General features: G+C 41.6%; 1 long non-coding RNA gene across 1 annotated transcript in view; it reads left to right on the plus strand.

The window, feature by feature from the left end:
• LOC146797479 (uncharacterized) overlaps window positions 1-14,560 on the plus strand; it is an 84,823-nt gene extending 70,263 nt beyond the window's left edge. Inside the window, exon 3 of the long non-coding RNA XR_014968991.1 lies at window positions 14,533-14,560. This is a non-coding gene — a long non-coding RNA (uncharacterized LOC146797479). The remainder of the gene's footprint in view (window positions 1-14,532) is intronic.
• Window positions 14,561-15,950: the final 1,390 nt, after the last annotated feature.

A 15,950-nucleotide genomic window follows, 5' to 3' on the forward strand; every position in this document is an offset into this window, starting at 1 on the left:
GCAATGGAGGGCAGGAGGAGTGGACTGGTACATCATACTAAATTGAGGGCAGTGGCAGCACATCAGACCATGCATGGCAGGAGGGAGGAGGCTAGTCCATGGATTCACACAACAGAGGATAGGGAGGAGGGGGATGGGGCAGCAAGCTAACTGTTCAGAGAAGGCGGGTATTAGGAACTTTATTGTTTTTAAAACATTGTGTCTGTGCGAACTACTTAAAATATGAACAAGTATGCAGCATAATCTCACTTTTATTTAAGAAGAGGACGTTTGTGACTGTGACTCCGGGCTCACTTGGCAGAAACACCCCCTGACCCTCCACCCCCTATCGCAAAATGTAATGCCCGTGAAAAGGGTAGGTGAACACAGTGTTATATAGAACATAGTCCTGAGAGCACGATTGAAAATGAAAACTAGATATAGTGTATGGTATAAACAATGCACCAAAAAGTGTGATATAAGATGAACCGGGCGTGAAATATAATATGCAATACATTGTGCGCAATGACAGATTCATTGGAGAGCACGAGATAGCACAGGCACTAGCGCGTGCTATGCGATATGCGCCTTGGAGTGTAATATGCACAGGGCAGTGTAGTGTAACCTAACTAGTCTCTAAAGTTGTAATATAAAATATGTGCTGGGGAGTGTAACGTTGCATATGCACTGTGACAAAGATATGGATCCCAGATTGTAATATGTATGGCATAGCACTGTGCGTTATAACATAGGCATCGAGGAAGGCACGTTAGATGGGGCAATATAACCCGTGCGAAGACAAGTGTGGCATGACATATTCACGGGGTGGTGTTACAGTGCACATGGGCTAGAGAGTGTCATAGCATATGCACTAGCTAGTGGAATACAACACAGAGGTGTGTGGCACTCGGCAGGCAATGGTGGGTGTAACACAGCATTGGGCTCTGTCAGGAGCGCGCTGTGACTCTCAAGTGATGTTCGTCCCCTTTCCAGAGAGTAAAATAAAAAGTATTAACCGTGAGGGGGGTTTCTTGCATAGTTTTGGTTGAATTTTTGTCGAATCCCCTTTGAATGGCTTGGTGTGCATGTGTATTAAATGTGCCCGTCAATAGCTACCCATGTTTGTATAAATAAACGACAAGGGTGTCTACCGGGATTAGGCACGGTAGGGCATCAGACATGTCAGAGCTTCACTAGTGGTGTAAATACATTCCACGTGGATTCATTGTATGCATAGTCGCCTTTTAATGAATATCACGCAAATCGTCATGGTGATAGGTACGTACGGTTTGTCCAGCATGTCCTAGGTGTGTCTATAAATATATATTTTTTAAAAAAAATAAAAAACAGTGGCCGGCCCTGGGGATTGGGGTCAAAACAATATAATTAGGAGACAGGCCCTGGGGGATGGGGTCATCAGGGCCAATAAATTAGAATAAGAAGGGGAACCACACAGCCCCCCTTCTTAAAAAATTAAAATAAATAAAAGACTGGCATCGTGCCGGAGGCCATGCCCCCTCTGTGCAGCACTCTGCAAACGCGCCCCCAACAGGCATCTCCAGTATGCGCCAGGGAGCTGCGCTGCAGACAGGTTTTCTGAGGCCAAGCCCCTTTTTACACCTCTCTGCAACGCAGCTCTGTGGCGCTTACTGGAGGTACCTAGTGGTCTAGTTTGACCCTAGGGACCCTTAGGATTCAAGGGGACTTAATCTCTCAACTTAGAACAGCCACAGGGCGCGTTTACACAGTGGTGAAGGGAGGGGACGGGGCCTGAGGTGACGTGTGCAAACACGCACTGTGGCACATTTTAAATTGGGGATATAATTTCTCTTCAATACTGAGGGCCCCTGGGGGCTAACTAGCCCACCAAGTGCTTCCAGTAAGCGCCACTGAGCTGCATTGCAGAGAGGTGGTCCAGGCCCTGCCACTTTTTACACCTCTCTGCAACGCAGCTCTGTGGCACTTACTGGAGGTACCTAGTGGGCTAGTTGGACCCTAGGGACCCTCAGGATTCAAATGAACTTAATCTCCCAACTAAAAACGGACACAGGGCGTGTTTACACAGTGGTGAAGGGAGGGGACGGGGCCTGAGTTAACGTGTGCAAAAACGCCCTGTGGCCTGTTTTAAGATGTAGTTTTAATCCCCATGCCCTATTATATACTAGGGGCTTACAGAGGAGGTCATGCTAATCACAGGGGGACCCCAACGCATAATGTTCCCTAGTGTATGTAGGTGTTTTCACTGTATTCTAAGTGTCTTTTAACATAGCACTGGCTCTAGGACTGGTTAGTCAGACTCAGTTACCACCAGTATCCGTCTGAAAAAGTTGAGGGTACCGGATGATTTTGCAACAAGGCTTCTTTCTGCTCTTCTTTTTGTTCTTTCTGCACGTTATCCTTCTTCCTGCACTTTTCTTCGTCTTTGAGGACTTCTGTTGCTTCTTTCTGCACTTCTTTTGTTTCTTTCTGTGCATTTTTTCTTCTTTCTTCACATTTCCTATCTCTGTAGGCATAGTTAGAAATTAGCATTTAAAAAACCTTTGAAATTCACTGAAAAAACCATAGGTTTCAGGCACGTTATAGTTAGGAATTAGCATTTAAAAAACCTCAGAAATTCACTGAAAAAACCATAGGTTTCAGGGGTGTTATAGTTAGCTGGACTTTTCACTTGTACAAAACCATTGAAATTCCCCCGTTATAGTTAGTTCAGCTAACTATAACTCGCGCGCCCGCAATGCACTGCTGATGACGTCACACATTACATCACTCATGACATGGTCAGTGACATCACTCATGACATCACAGATGACATCTCAAATGACATCACTGATGACATCACTGATGACATCATTCTTGTGATAGAGTGGCAGACCTCCTCTCACCCTAATATAACCTTTGATACACACATTCAAAAATAGAGACTAAAATGTTCAAAACAATGGACATACCAATACCAGTTACAACAACCCTTTTCAGTAATTCTAAGATCCACATACACATCCACTCATTCACCAACAGTCCTATACAGTCACTCATACATGTACTCACTCATCATATGTACTCATACACCTATACATCCTGTTACACAATGCCACTCATCCATAGAGTTACTCACACACATAGTCACTCATGCTAATAAAGAATCAAACATACATTTACTTGCATATACAGTTATACACACACCACCACACTTACTTCTACGGAAACTTACACATACTTAGTCTTTTAAACAATCACTTATAGAAACACATACTTATTCATACAGGAACTCTTTCAATCTCTCACTCTCACATATACTCACATATATACACCAATAGTCACATATACTAGTTTAAAACATATGTAGTTACTCATAAAGACACTATTGAGACAGTCATTCACTCACTAACACACCCATACACACACTCATCCACCCATACAGTCCTGCACACATGCTGTGTTCAACACATACAAACAGTGAGTCACTCATTCATGCACCTATGCACTACATAATACCCCCACCGAACCATGCAGACACTCAGACTGATACTCAAAAAACCAACTAATAAACTATATAGACACCCATGTAGCTACTCACCAACCCATGCAGCCACTTATACACAAAGTGAGAGACTGATACAGATATTTACATGTTTAAACATTACTCACTAAGCCATGTATTCACTATGATACACTTATTCAGTCAGTTACACAATCAATTTTTCAAAAACAAATCATCCATTTAGACACTTATATACCCATTTATTCTTCCATCGACCTTGAGATATACATATATAAAACATATTTAATTTTCAGAAAAACACACATTCACTGGATGATGTCATCAGTGATGTCATCTGTGATGTCATTTGAGATGTCATCAGTGATGTCATGAGTGATGTCACTGACCATGTCATGAGTGATGTAATATGTGACATCATCAGCAGTGCATTGCGGGCACGCGAGTTATAGTTAGATGAACTAACTATAACGGGGGAATTTCAATGGTTTTGTACAAGTGAAAAGTCCAGCTAACTATAACACCCCTGAAACCTATGGTTTTTTCAGTGATATATATATATATATATATATTATATATATATATATATATATATATATATATATATATATAACAGCTCCAAAAAGCAGGGTAAAATCTCATGTGAAATTATTTCACTACTCAAACCTAGGCTAACATCTGGAATGGAGCATACTCCATTTGTGCTTGCCTTCTGATTCCTGCACGTCAATCTAAAATGAAGCCTTGAGGCTTAATTCCTGCATTTCACAAGTACTAGGGAGGATATCTTCCAAGACTTCGAACAAGTAAGCCTGCCATTTATGAATAATAAAAACAGTAAACAAGTGAGGTTCACATGGAATGTGTTTCACCGGAACTGTTCTTCAGAAAGACAAAACTAAACAGATTCATAGGTCAGAAATATGTTTGGTGCACGTGCATAGAGTTCTGATAATGTTTGCACTACTGCTGCAGACATAATTGCATTTTCATATTTAATCAGGTAATGTTGAATGTTTTACAGTAACAAAACAAACAGTAATAAAGTTAGAATGCTGTTTAAAAAGCAATTAAAAGTAATGTAAATATTTTAATAATGTAATGTGTTCAAAATAGGAGTGGTACACTGATTCCTGCAGGAAGAGGTTTAACGATACTACTTTCATAGAAACTCGAAAAATGCGTGTTGGCAGCAAAGCAGACATGACCGTAGCTAGGCAGTAAGCAGACTCTCGCACTCATTATTGTCACATTTTGTAGTGTTTTGTAAAAATTTAAAATGGGTGGAACATTTATCAGAGGTTATAAAACAAGACTACTGTTGCATCTCTTCACATAACTTTAAGGCAGATTTTTAGATATATTTGCCTCATTGCTTTGAGCTGCTCTCCGTCATGGTTCTAGACTGTGTTTTTTTTTCTGTAAATATTTTCCACAGTATTGTACTCTACTACATATGAGCTTACAGTTACTGTTCCTGGAAGTAAACACTGGCTCCCTGTTCAGCAGAGAATCGAGATTAAGGCGCTCTGCTTGGTGCACAAGGCACAATATGGTGGTGGCTCTGTGGACTGTCAGGATAGGTTCAGGCTCTATATCCCACCGCAATATCTACGATCGGCCAATCTTGGCCTGATCTGCACCCCTAGATCTAGACGGGCCAGATGGAGCGGCTGCTCAGAGTTCAACAAGTGCCTCCAATGCTCAAAAAGTTCTGGAAGGATGTTCCCTAAGAAAATAAAAAATAATTGGAGCAAGTTCTCTTACAGTCCAAGTTGAAGTTCTGGACCAGGTGTCTCGGTTCTGGTTCTTTTTCTTGGGTTATGGGACTCTAGATGTGGTTCGGGCCTCTAAGTTGCATTTAAATTTAATTTCTTTGTGGACAAACTGTCTCAGTACTGTGGGCTATAAGGCCTGGTTCTAGTCAGAGAACCCCCTTGTCAAGATTTTCTGTTGTGGTACTGGAACTCTCGTCATATCCTGTCCCTTTGCCTTTGTGATCTGGAAGTCCAAGAGGTCGGTGACCTTCTACGTGTTTTATGTTTCCTTTCTGTTGTTTTCCATGCTTTAAGCTCTTATTATGTGTTTGAGTCTTTTATTTTGTTTTCTCTGTAAAGGAAGAATATATGTTGTATATTTGTGCTTACTTCATTGTGGCTACTTGGTGTCAGTAGTCCCTCCTTTGTGTTTCTACCTTCTCAACCTCCCATAGTACCTATGAGGGTTCTAACTGGTATGTGAAAGTTCCAGTCTTGGCAGTTGATGGTCTGGTCAGCTGGCGAGGTGTAACGCTCTGCTGTGCTATCTTAATAAATCTATCTTGTAACTTGAAGACGTGTCCTGCTGCCTACCTAACTTACTTACAACAACTACCTAGAACAACATGCAACCGTCTCTTAATGGTACACTTGTGGCATAATAATAAGCATTGGCAAATCCAATAGACATTTGGATAATGCATTCACATAGACACACACTACTCATTGGCACACAGTCAAACATAGATCATGCACACATTCACACAGACCAAGACATCTGAAGGCTCTCATTTTCACTAGGTACAACAGACATATGTGAGTGTGGGGAACCCCAAAACTTTGACACCCCAAAACTTGACCTCAACAGAGCGCCTACAGGTTGGCGAATAGGAGGTGGTGTTAAACCTCCATTTCGTGAGGCAAGGTATCCCCGAGGTAAGGCATCTCTCAACACATCAGAAATACAGTTAATTAAGTTACGTTATGTTATATTGTTTTGTATCATAAAGTAATCATCCAAAAGGGTATCCAGGTATTACAAAAATTCCAAAGATGCAGTACAGAATTATTGCAATGAATGCTCTCAGAAAATGGAACATTACAAGAGCACTGCAAAATACAAAATATTTAAAGTCCTAAGTAGGCAGCAGAATCAATAGAGAAACGGGCAGCATCTCTTGTGGCATCAAAAGGTTCAGGAAGTCTTCTCTTGCTTATTGCCAAAATCAGGGGTAAATCATAGTGGAATGATCAAAAATGTTACATCCTCAGCAAATCAGAACAGTTTTTTTTTAAACGTAATATTGTCTTAGCACCTAAACACAATCCCACAGCATGAATATTGATTCTCTCCACTCTATGCTTATGTCATCCGGAGATGGTTGGACAAACTAGATACATGCATACCATTATTATGAATGAATAGGGTACAGTGAGCTAGTGGAACATCCGTGAAACAAGATGAAGATTGCGACAATGAAGGAAGATTTCACGGAGAAATGCAAGAAAAACGTCAATGGATGTAAAGAATCATGGCAACTGTAAAATATGCAGGGGAATACATCCATTTTGAAAAACATGGCTACCAGGCCCAAACTGAGGCCCGGTTAACAATAGTCAAAGGCAGCAACACAGTAACAGTGTATATACATTTGCACCCATGTCCAGAAACCAACCAACTTCCAAACAACAATGCACATACAACAGTGATGTGTTATGCGAGCAGTGTGCCGCCTTTCATGGGAGCAGGCATGCTAGATGATGTACATCAGCGAGCGCTGGGTATTTACTATATATAGGTGATGTGCCTCATGAGAGCACTGAGTGCTGTGCATATCGGGAGAGAGGAGTGATGTCGTTTTCATGGGTCCTGGTCATTTGCACACTACTACTTTATGTACTCAAAAATGCTATTCTCTAATCTCTGGCTGGATAACCACCTTAGCCGCCAACACTGCGGAAAACTCAGCACACAGACATTTACGGTTTTGTTGTAAATATGGGGCAAATTGGAGTAGTAAAGAATGAGGATTATTAACTCTTAAATTGGTGGAGGTAATGTGAAATTGTAGAGGGCCGAAGGAAGAGGCAAGCAACTACCAAAACACATCAACAATAGAGTAAGTCACTTACTCATCATCAAAGTTACACCCACATTAACTCCCATAGATCTGCCGTGTAAAAAAAGGCTCAATCAGTCTCCAGAATGTCTAGGAATAAGTCACACATCACACATGGCCATTAATGGGTACTGCTTGAAAAGCTCTTAAAAATAAATGGGGGCATGAAATAACACTACCAACCACATTGGACAAAATAGAAAAATAAAGAAAAAACGTGTGACAAAAAATTATCTCATATTTAAAAAATGAAAAACATTTTCTTGAAAAACTAAAACACAGGCTACAGTAATTATAGTTATAATTAGGAGGGGACACATATTGTAATAGGCCTTCCTTAATATTTAATACACCTGCTACAGTAAGAGGGAGAGTGAACACTTGGGACTCCACCACTCCAGTCAATAGGGGAAACGCACAATCACACAAAGACAACCATGTAAGAAAACAAGCCACATGTCAGTGAGTACTTCTGTTGCGTTACCTTTCATTTTGAAGAAACAAATACTTGAGGAGAAGACAGGATACACAGGCAGAGGATAAACATTTTTGGCATGTACAGGGAAGAAGTCCTTGGTAGATATTGCTTCTCTGCTTCAGATGCGACCCACGTCACAATATTGGCATCAATCCTGTCATATTTATAAAGAACAGGACTCCTTAAGGTCATGTAGATTCAGAAAAGTAGAACATCTATTACTCCCTTCATATTAATGTGTTGCTGAGTGCCAAGTCCAGCCAGACACAGCTCTCTTGCTGTTGGAGCCACTCCACCACTTCCACACTCCTAGTGACATGGGGGGCTCTAAGTGTTGCAGGCAGCACGGTGCATGGATGTCAGGAGCAGGGTTTCAAAATAATGCATGGTCCACTGGATGACAATTTGGCTTTTTCTTTGAGGTCTTCCGTATGCCGTGTATTTTCAAGGGTGGAAATAAGCCTTAAACGTCCCTGTCCAAAAAGGTGATTAGGCTATTGGACATTATTGGTCCAAGATGAAGACAACTTTCTTCCTGTGATCTCAGTTCATGCTAGGGATGGGCAGAATTCATGTTGATTTCATGGAGTTCCACCAACGGGTAGAAAATATGCATGTTGCGCTACTCACACTGCAATTTAGCATCAGTAGTGAGCAGCACTGAAAAATCAGCTCGAACAGCACCATGCGGTGCACAAGTTGATTTTTGCTGCCGCTGGATTGGGAACTGTACTCGGGCATCAGCAAATCACCTTGAGAAGTAGCCCCCTGACCGTGACCGCTCACAACTGCCCGCATTAAAAAATGATACTGGGGGACACCAAATCTCTGCAGTCTCCTGGGGAAAAAAATCCACCACTCTGTGTTTGGTGGAATTTTGCCAGAACTCCATGTTACAATAGTAATACAGAGTCAGCAAATTCCACCAATTTTGCACATGGAAAGAAACATTCTACCCTCCCCTAGTTCAAGCTTATATAGGATGGTACAATTTCAAAACAATGGCAGTAGTGATCTTTAAGACTGCACCGGTCAATATCCCAAAATTCTTATGTAGATTGTGCCTACTTCTAGAGTTGCGACTGCCCACAAAACTAAATATTTATCAACAATAATTTTTAGGAGGAGGGCAACAGCAACAATTTATCAGTTTGTTTTATTTATATGTCCATGATTCTGTTGTATATACCTGTAATTACTTTAGATTCAAATATTCATATGTAAAGTCTTTCTTTTTATTGTAAATTATTCTCCAGGAGTTTGTGTTTTTTTCAAAATGTTCTTTATTGCAAATCAGTTCTGAATCATTTTTTGGCAGACATAGACAACACATTTAATCCCTTATAGGGACTTCATAAGGGCCTAAAGCAATTACATATACACATAATCAGTGCTTTAAATATATTAAAAACATCATCACATTTTTCATTTATTTCCCTTTTTTTTCCTAAAAATTCTTACATAAAAAATATAGACCCCAGGCCTGTGTCAAATTCGTGTACCTGAAAACTCAAGCCCAGTTTTACCCGTTTAACCATACGCTTTTACTTTTTTTGTGAGTCAATTAATTTTAGGTGCATCCTAACCCAAATTATCCCCTGTAATCTCAGTGATTCCATCTACACAGAGCATGTTTTATTTCATTTCTTACACTCCTTTCCAACTAATTGTGCATGCTGGTAAATATGGTAGATAGAGGAGGACCAATCCATTACTAATAGAAAATATATTTCATTTCCATGATGTCACTGATTTAGATTTCATGATTTTCAGTCCATTAAAACCCTTGTTAATCAAAAATAAATATCCAAAACGTGTTCTTAAGCATTTTCATGCAAACAAGTCAAGCTAAATCACAAAAGTTTGTTCAAAGCTGTGAGACTTTGGTGGCACTCACATAAATAAATGTACTTTGTGCACCAGAGTGCATATGTCGACCATCTTTGTGTCAAAGTGATGGGTATGTAATATGTTAGAGTTAGTTTATACACTTTGAGGAAGGCTGTTTGTTTTGAGAGTGGCAGGGCATGATAGCCTGATAGGGAGAGCATTGGACTAGAGGATTGAAAGAGGAGAGGAGTGGACGTCAAGTGAATCATAGTGCCTGGATTCTGCTCCATGATAAGCTAGGTATCATTAGGCTGTATGGGATGTCAGGAGCACATTCTAATATCAAGGGTGTTGGCTTTCTTCCATACTTCTTTGACTCTGTTGCTAGCTACAGTCTCCATCCGAGGCCAAGAGCCTCATTTACGAGTTTTTGATGTGGTGCAGAGCAGCAAGCCACTTTGCTATGCTGCCCTGTGTCAAAAGAAAAGGACAGGAATGCACCATATTTATGCTACACGGCGCATTCCTGTTCTGTGCCGGAAAGGACCTTTCATGCACAGAAACAATCCATGGCGGCGTTTTCCTAGTTCTATTCGTGCTGCAGAATGCAGCACACATGGAAAGAGGAAAAAATGAAGGGAAATGAAAACATGTCTCCTTGTTACGCCTGCTCTAGGGAAGCATACGTTTTTGGCACTGCCCCAGGTTTTACATGATTTTGTAAATCTGGGGCCGTGTCAGAATCTATGGGTGTTGCATGGGAACACCCACCACAATGCCTATGGAACACCTCCTTGATGCAGAGTAAGGCAACACAGAGCTTTGCGCTGCCTTGTCTTTCTCCATATCTATGAGGCCATGCAAAGCCATGCAGGGTGGCTGTGCGTCACCTCATAGATAGGATTGAGAGGCCTGCGCCACCCGAGTGTCAAAAAAGTGATGCTGCGGCACGCAGGCCTCTTGTAAATACGCCCCTAGGTTTGTACATAGCTTCCAGAGTGACCAAGTAGAAAACATGGATGTAGCGAGTGGAGGAGTTATATTATTTGTAGGAACTGTGAATGACAGTGAACCTTTTTATTTTTAGGGTGGAAGTGAAGGAGGCAGCAGTAGATTTGTTTGCCTGTAAAATGCCCTTTTGTAGAGAGTACATTAATCAGTATTCTCTTTCTCTTTCCTCCTTTCAAGAGAAACCACAGGGAACCAAAGGGAATTAAAAACACAACCTCCATGGCTCAGGTCGATGATAAAATTTCCTTTATTATTCCTTAAACCTTTCAAAGTGATACTTTGGATAGCTACAAATTCACATTAGTTTAGTTAGGTATTGTGTGTGTATTTTTTTACTTATGCAAAATACTGTGGTGTTCTCAACACGTGCGTTATGTTTTTAACTAGGTCCAGAAATACCTCAGGCCAATGCTGCTGAAAGGGATGGCATAGAGCATCTAGCCGAGGGAGGGCCTTTCAGCATCTCCAATCATTGGGATCAGTGCTGTGATCAAATGGTCCACCTTCCAGCAGCACCAGTTTCGCTTTATTTTTATTGACACAAAAGTTTGATGTGACCAGGTAAGGGAAGAAGTTTTAGAGTAAGAAACAGCAGGGAGTGAGATCTGCAAAAATGAGGAGAGATGGATCAGAACTAAAAAATAATGAGAACCTTGCTTGTAACTTTTTATTCCACATCAACACCTGAAAGAAAAAGACGTTTTCTCTTTTTTCACATCTAGGACTTCTCTGCCTTAGATGATAAAGATATGGGGGTTGTTCCTAATCGAGAATATTTTGAGCCACGAGGGTCTGTTTCCATAGAAATCATGCACACACAGTATTTAACATAAATTCAATTAAAGCTGAACATACTGGAACGCAAAACAGTTTTTTTTCTCTTTCCAGAGTGACTTTGATTAACTTATTTGAATCCTTTCTTCCGTTTCTTTGTTCAGAACAGAACAGTTTCAAGGTTCCAACATTACTTATTTCAAGAAATTGTTTTTTCTTTAATACAATTTAGCTGCCTTTAATTTCATAATCAATGTTCTTTTCCCAATTTGCGAAAATTAACTCCCACTCTGTGTAAACCAGAGAGTGCCCATGATAAAGCTTCAAAAGTCTCATTAACTCTATTAAGTTTGACGAAAAACAAACAAGATTGAAAATGTTCCTTTGTTCTGAATTCAAACCTCTATCAACAAATTACACAGCTTTCTCTTTAGAAGAACAGAGAAGAGCCCAGCAGTGCTCTTCAGCTCTCTCTCTCTCACTCTCCCTCTCTCCCCCCCACCTCTACCCCCAGAGCATGATGTAAGAGCTGCCCCTGGATACCACTGCTCCTCAAGAAATCCACCATATAATGCATGTCTCAAGTCCAGTCCCCGTTTAGACTCGACCACCGCCCCAGATGGTAGTTGCACTTCAGATTCTGGGACGGGCAGGCCCTTCAGTCCAAAGTTTAAAGTGTGGGTGATAGCAAGACACGTTGCGCAGTTTTTTGTTGGTTGTGGACAGCACAGTTGGAAAGTAGAGGTGGGTGGAACATGCAGAGTTTTACAAACTCAGCGAGATTCCTCGGAGTTCCACAAGTGGCAGAATTCCAGCCCTTCATGCTGCTCGTGCTGATTTTTAGCACCTGGGAGCTTCTCCCTGGCTGTAAAATCAGCACAAACGGCAACACACGGTGCGCCATAAGTGGCTATTTATTTCTGCTGCTCAAGCTTCAGCTTTTGCGGCACAAGTGGCGAGTGGTACGGCCTTCCGCGAACTGCGGCGACTGCCTGCATTGAGAAATCTTGCCAGGAGGCGGTCTAGCACTATTTTGTTTTTGTTCACGCTCGGCAAATTCATGTTGGAAAGCCGTGTGCTGGAAAAAGTCATGCCACGCAGGGGTTGGAGGAGTTTTTGCCAAACCCCGTGCGCCAAGTGGAGCATGGAGTGGGCAAAACTCCGCAGACTGCCATGGCAGAGTTGAGTTTAACGCCCACCCTTATTCGAAAGCTAGACTTAAAATAAAGGTATGCCTGCTTTTTATCTTGTCTTTCCAATTGCCGCTGTTTGAGCTTTAGGTTTTGATAGCTGTTACCAAGGACTCCTTTGATTTCATAGCCAATCAGATGCAATCTCATAAGAACCAAAGCCAGGACTGTAGATCCCATTTGGGTTCATAAACAACATGATTTAGATTTTACTTTTTACTTGCTGCAGGAATGAATTAACTTTCTGGCTACCTGACTATACGGGACTTCCTAGAATTGGGGAACCCTTCTAATTCTGCTCGTATTATGGAGCGTAAAAACGAATTGTACTAAGCAGACAAACTCGTCCTCTCTGATATTTTGTGCCATATTTCTAACCGTCCTAGTCTAATACTCCTACAATGGATTTATGATTTCGGGAACCTCCCATGAATACGCGATGATACCAAAGTGTTTTTTGCTTTTGAACTAAACAAAATACGCCTTTTTGTGCCTTGAAGAAGTTCCAGTGTGGAACGAAACGCGTTGGCTGGTCTTTTATCTCTTAACATTAGAAGAAAATAAAAAGGAAACATTAAGGACTTCTGTTTGACTTGGACTATCTATATCTAGTGCACCTTCCTCTTTGTTCTGTGCATCTTCAACTGAATCACAGTGGAGTGGTTCTGCGACACACTCCGGAAGATTTGTGCACAGGAATCTAATAACATTGTGTAGACCAAGGGATTTGAAGTGCTAAACCGGTAGTCAGTCGTAGTTGTTTGTGATAACAACATGATTTAGATTTTAGTTAAACCAGAATGCCCTTGCATTTAGTGAGGCCTGAAAGGGGTGGATGCTGCTACTGGGATGAATTTGAAGTCCTTTTCCTTCCTCGTTGATATCTGCCACCTTTGTTAAGGGATTTCTTTCTTGCTTCCAAGCACAGATACCAATCCTTTATAAATTATAGAGGCTCCTTTATTTATGTCTCAGCCTCCCCACCATTGAAAGTAATAAGTAGAATAAAAGTTGTGTTGCCCAGTGCCCACTCAAATCTACTACCTCCTCCATTCCATTCCAGCTAGCTCACAAATTACTAATTGGATCGCTGTACAGGCCACATTTCTCCTGCGATTTCTGCCTAACTGTCTATTTTTCGTGGTTTCCATTACTGGTCTTTCCTCTTCCTTCCCTTAGCCATGTGACTAGGCCTACTACAACCTGTCCACAGCCAAACCTAAACCAGGCCTAAGACCTGATTTTCTATTTAGAACTCATTTTATGTAACACTTAATTACTCCCTAGCCCAGGAATAAAATGTCTGTTGTACATTTCAGGAATTTGGGTTGCTGGATGTAGTGTGGGACTTAGTCTAGACTCTGGTGAAACTCGGAAGGGAGTAGCACAAGAGCATGGCCACTGGAATTTATGACATGCAATTAGTTGTCCCAAAAATCACATACTATCCTGCCAGGTTGGCTCCAAAAATGTTGCATGATATTTATAACAATAGTCAAATACATTGGTCAGCATAAATTTAATGTGCAATATTTTTCAGTGTCAATGTATATATATTTTTGCAACTGATTAATTAATTTTAATAAAACATAAAGAGAGTGGAGAAAGTGACTGTCACCCCATGAATAGCTCTCAACTTTTCATCCTTTGTAGAAAATAATCTACTTTTGATTATGGTGTGGGTCATGGAATAATTCATACCACAGTCCGCATTATGTGAATTATGTATGGGAAAATCACCCTCTGACAAAGAATCACAAAAAAGTCTATTGGCCCTAGGGGACCAGAGATGTTACTGTCTTCCTGCATAAACAAGTGTTTGCATCTAAGTGCTGCAATTCATGTTTTCCTTTTCCTTTTTTCTTTCCTTGAATCCTCCTGTTGCTCCTGCCAGAGACTGTACCCTGAATTTCCAGTGGGAGATTGCCTCTCAATTGCTACTCCAAACCATGGAATCTACTGTGATGGAGTACTGTCAGCTGTTGCTCCTTAGGAAGAAGAAGAGGAGGCTGCATCTGCTGCCTCTAGGCCCCAGCCAAAGGGAAGCCGGCAACCCCACAGCAGGCAGTCAAGGTCTCACGTTGTCACTCTCTGGCCGCAGATGCCATCCATCAAAGCAAAAAGAACAAATAATGGATGGAATGCTGAACAACGCAAACATTCCCACCAATCACAAAGATCTGGGTTCAATCCATTGTTTTTTTGCTCACTACGCTACCCCAGTTTGGACCCATCCATATGCAAATCAGTCTGGAGGCTGCTCCTCGTGCAACAGTCCATCGCGAAGTGCCAAGCCAGGTCCTCCCTGGACCAGAACAAGCATCCTAGGACCGGTTTTGGGATATCACCACTCATCAGCCAGGCTAGCTTGAATCCAGTAGCACAGTGAATACAGAATCCAAGTCTTGGTATTCCCTTCCCACTTAGGGCGACAAAAGCAAAAAGAACAAATGATGGATGGATTACCGAACAATGCAAACATTCACTCCCAGTCACAAAGATCTGGGATTAATCCATCGTTCTCCATTAAATGCCCGCAGAATAGGGATAGAAGGTGAACGCTAACTTTAAGAAAATCAGTGTAATATGTTAGGGAGGCAGTAAGCCACAGAGGCACATTTTTTTAAAGAAGGTTTTGGTCCTGTTGTGGGAGTAAAGGGTGGGAAGGACAGTTGGAGGTGGGGCTTTAGAGTTTACATAGATGAGTGACATGAGGTGAGGGTGTAACTTTCCTTTTTTTTAGTAAATGCATGTGTTTTTCTAATTCAGTGTGTCTTTTATTTTTTTAATTTAGTACTAGAGATTACTAGTTAGTGTAGTATCACTGTTAATTAATCAGGGAGGGGGTCCGCACGCCCTCTCCCCTTTAAGTTGGGGTTCCCAGGGCCAATTAAGGCCTGAGGTGGTGGTCTGCGGAGCCTCCCTCCCCTTTTCAGAGGAATTCAGCCACAGGGCAGGAGCCGCCCAACCCTTCCCGTTAACATATAGGGTTTGGCCCCAGGGGTGGGGGTCCTCTGAACCACTATTGGTTTGGGTAGCGGGGGCTGTGCGTCCCCTTCCCCTTAATTAAACAAAGGCTCAGGATGGAGTCCCCGGGGCCACGAACGACTTGAGGAGGCACCCCTGTATAATTAGACTTTGGCCCCGGGGATGGAGTCCAGAGGGCCGTTTTAGGCTCAGGGAGGGGAACTACACACCCCTCCCCTAATTTAAATCCTTCAGGCCACATCTATAATTTATAGATTATAGATGTGTCCCTGGGTCCTTTTCAATATGTGTAACAATGCTGTTTAGGCATTTGACACAGTTTTC

Source organism: Triturus cristatus, chromosome 9, assembly GCF_964204655.1.
Source record: "Triturus cristatus chromosome 9, aTriCri1.1, whole genome shotgun sequence".
In the NCBI taxonomy this organism is placed as follows: Eukaryota; Metazoa; Chordata; class Amphibia; order Caudata; family Salamandridae; genus Triturus; species Triturus cristatus.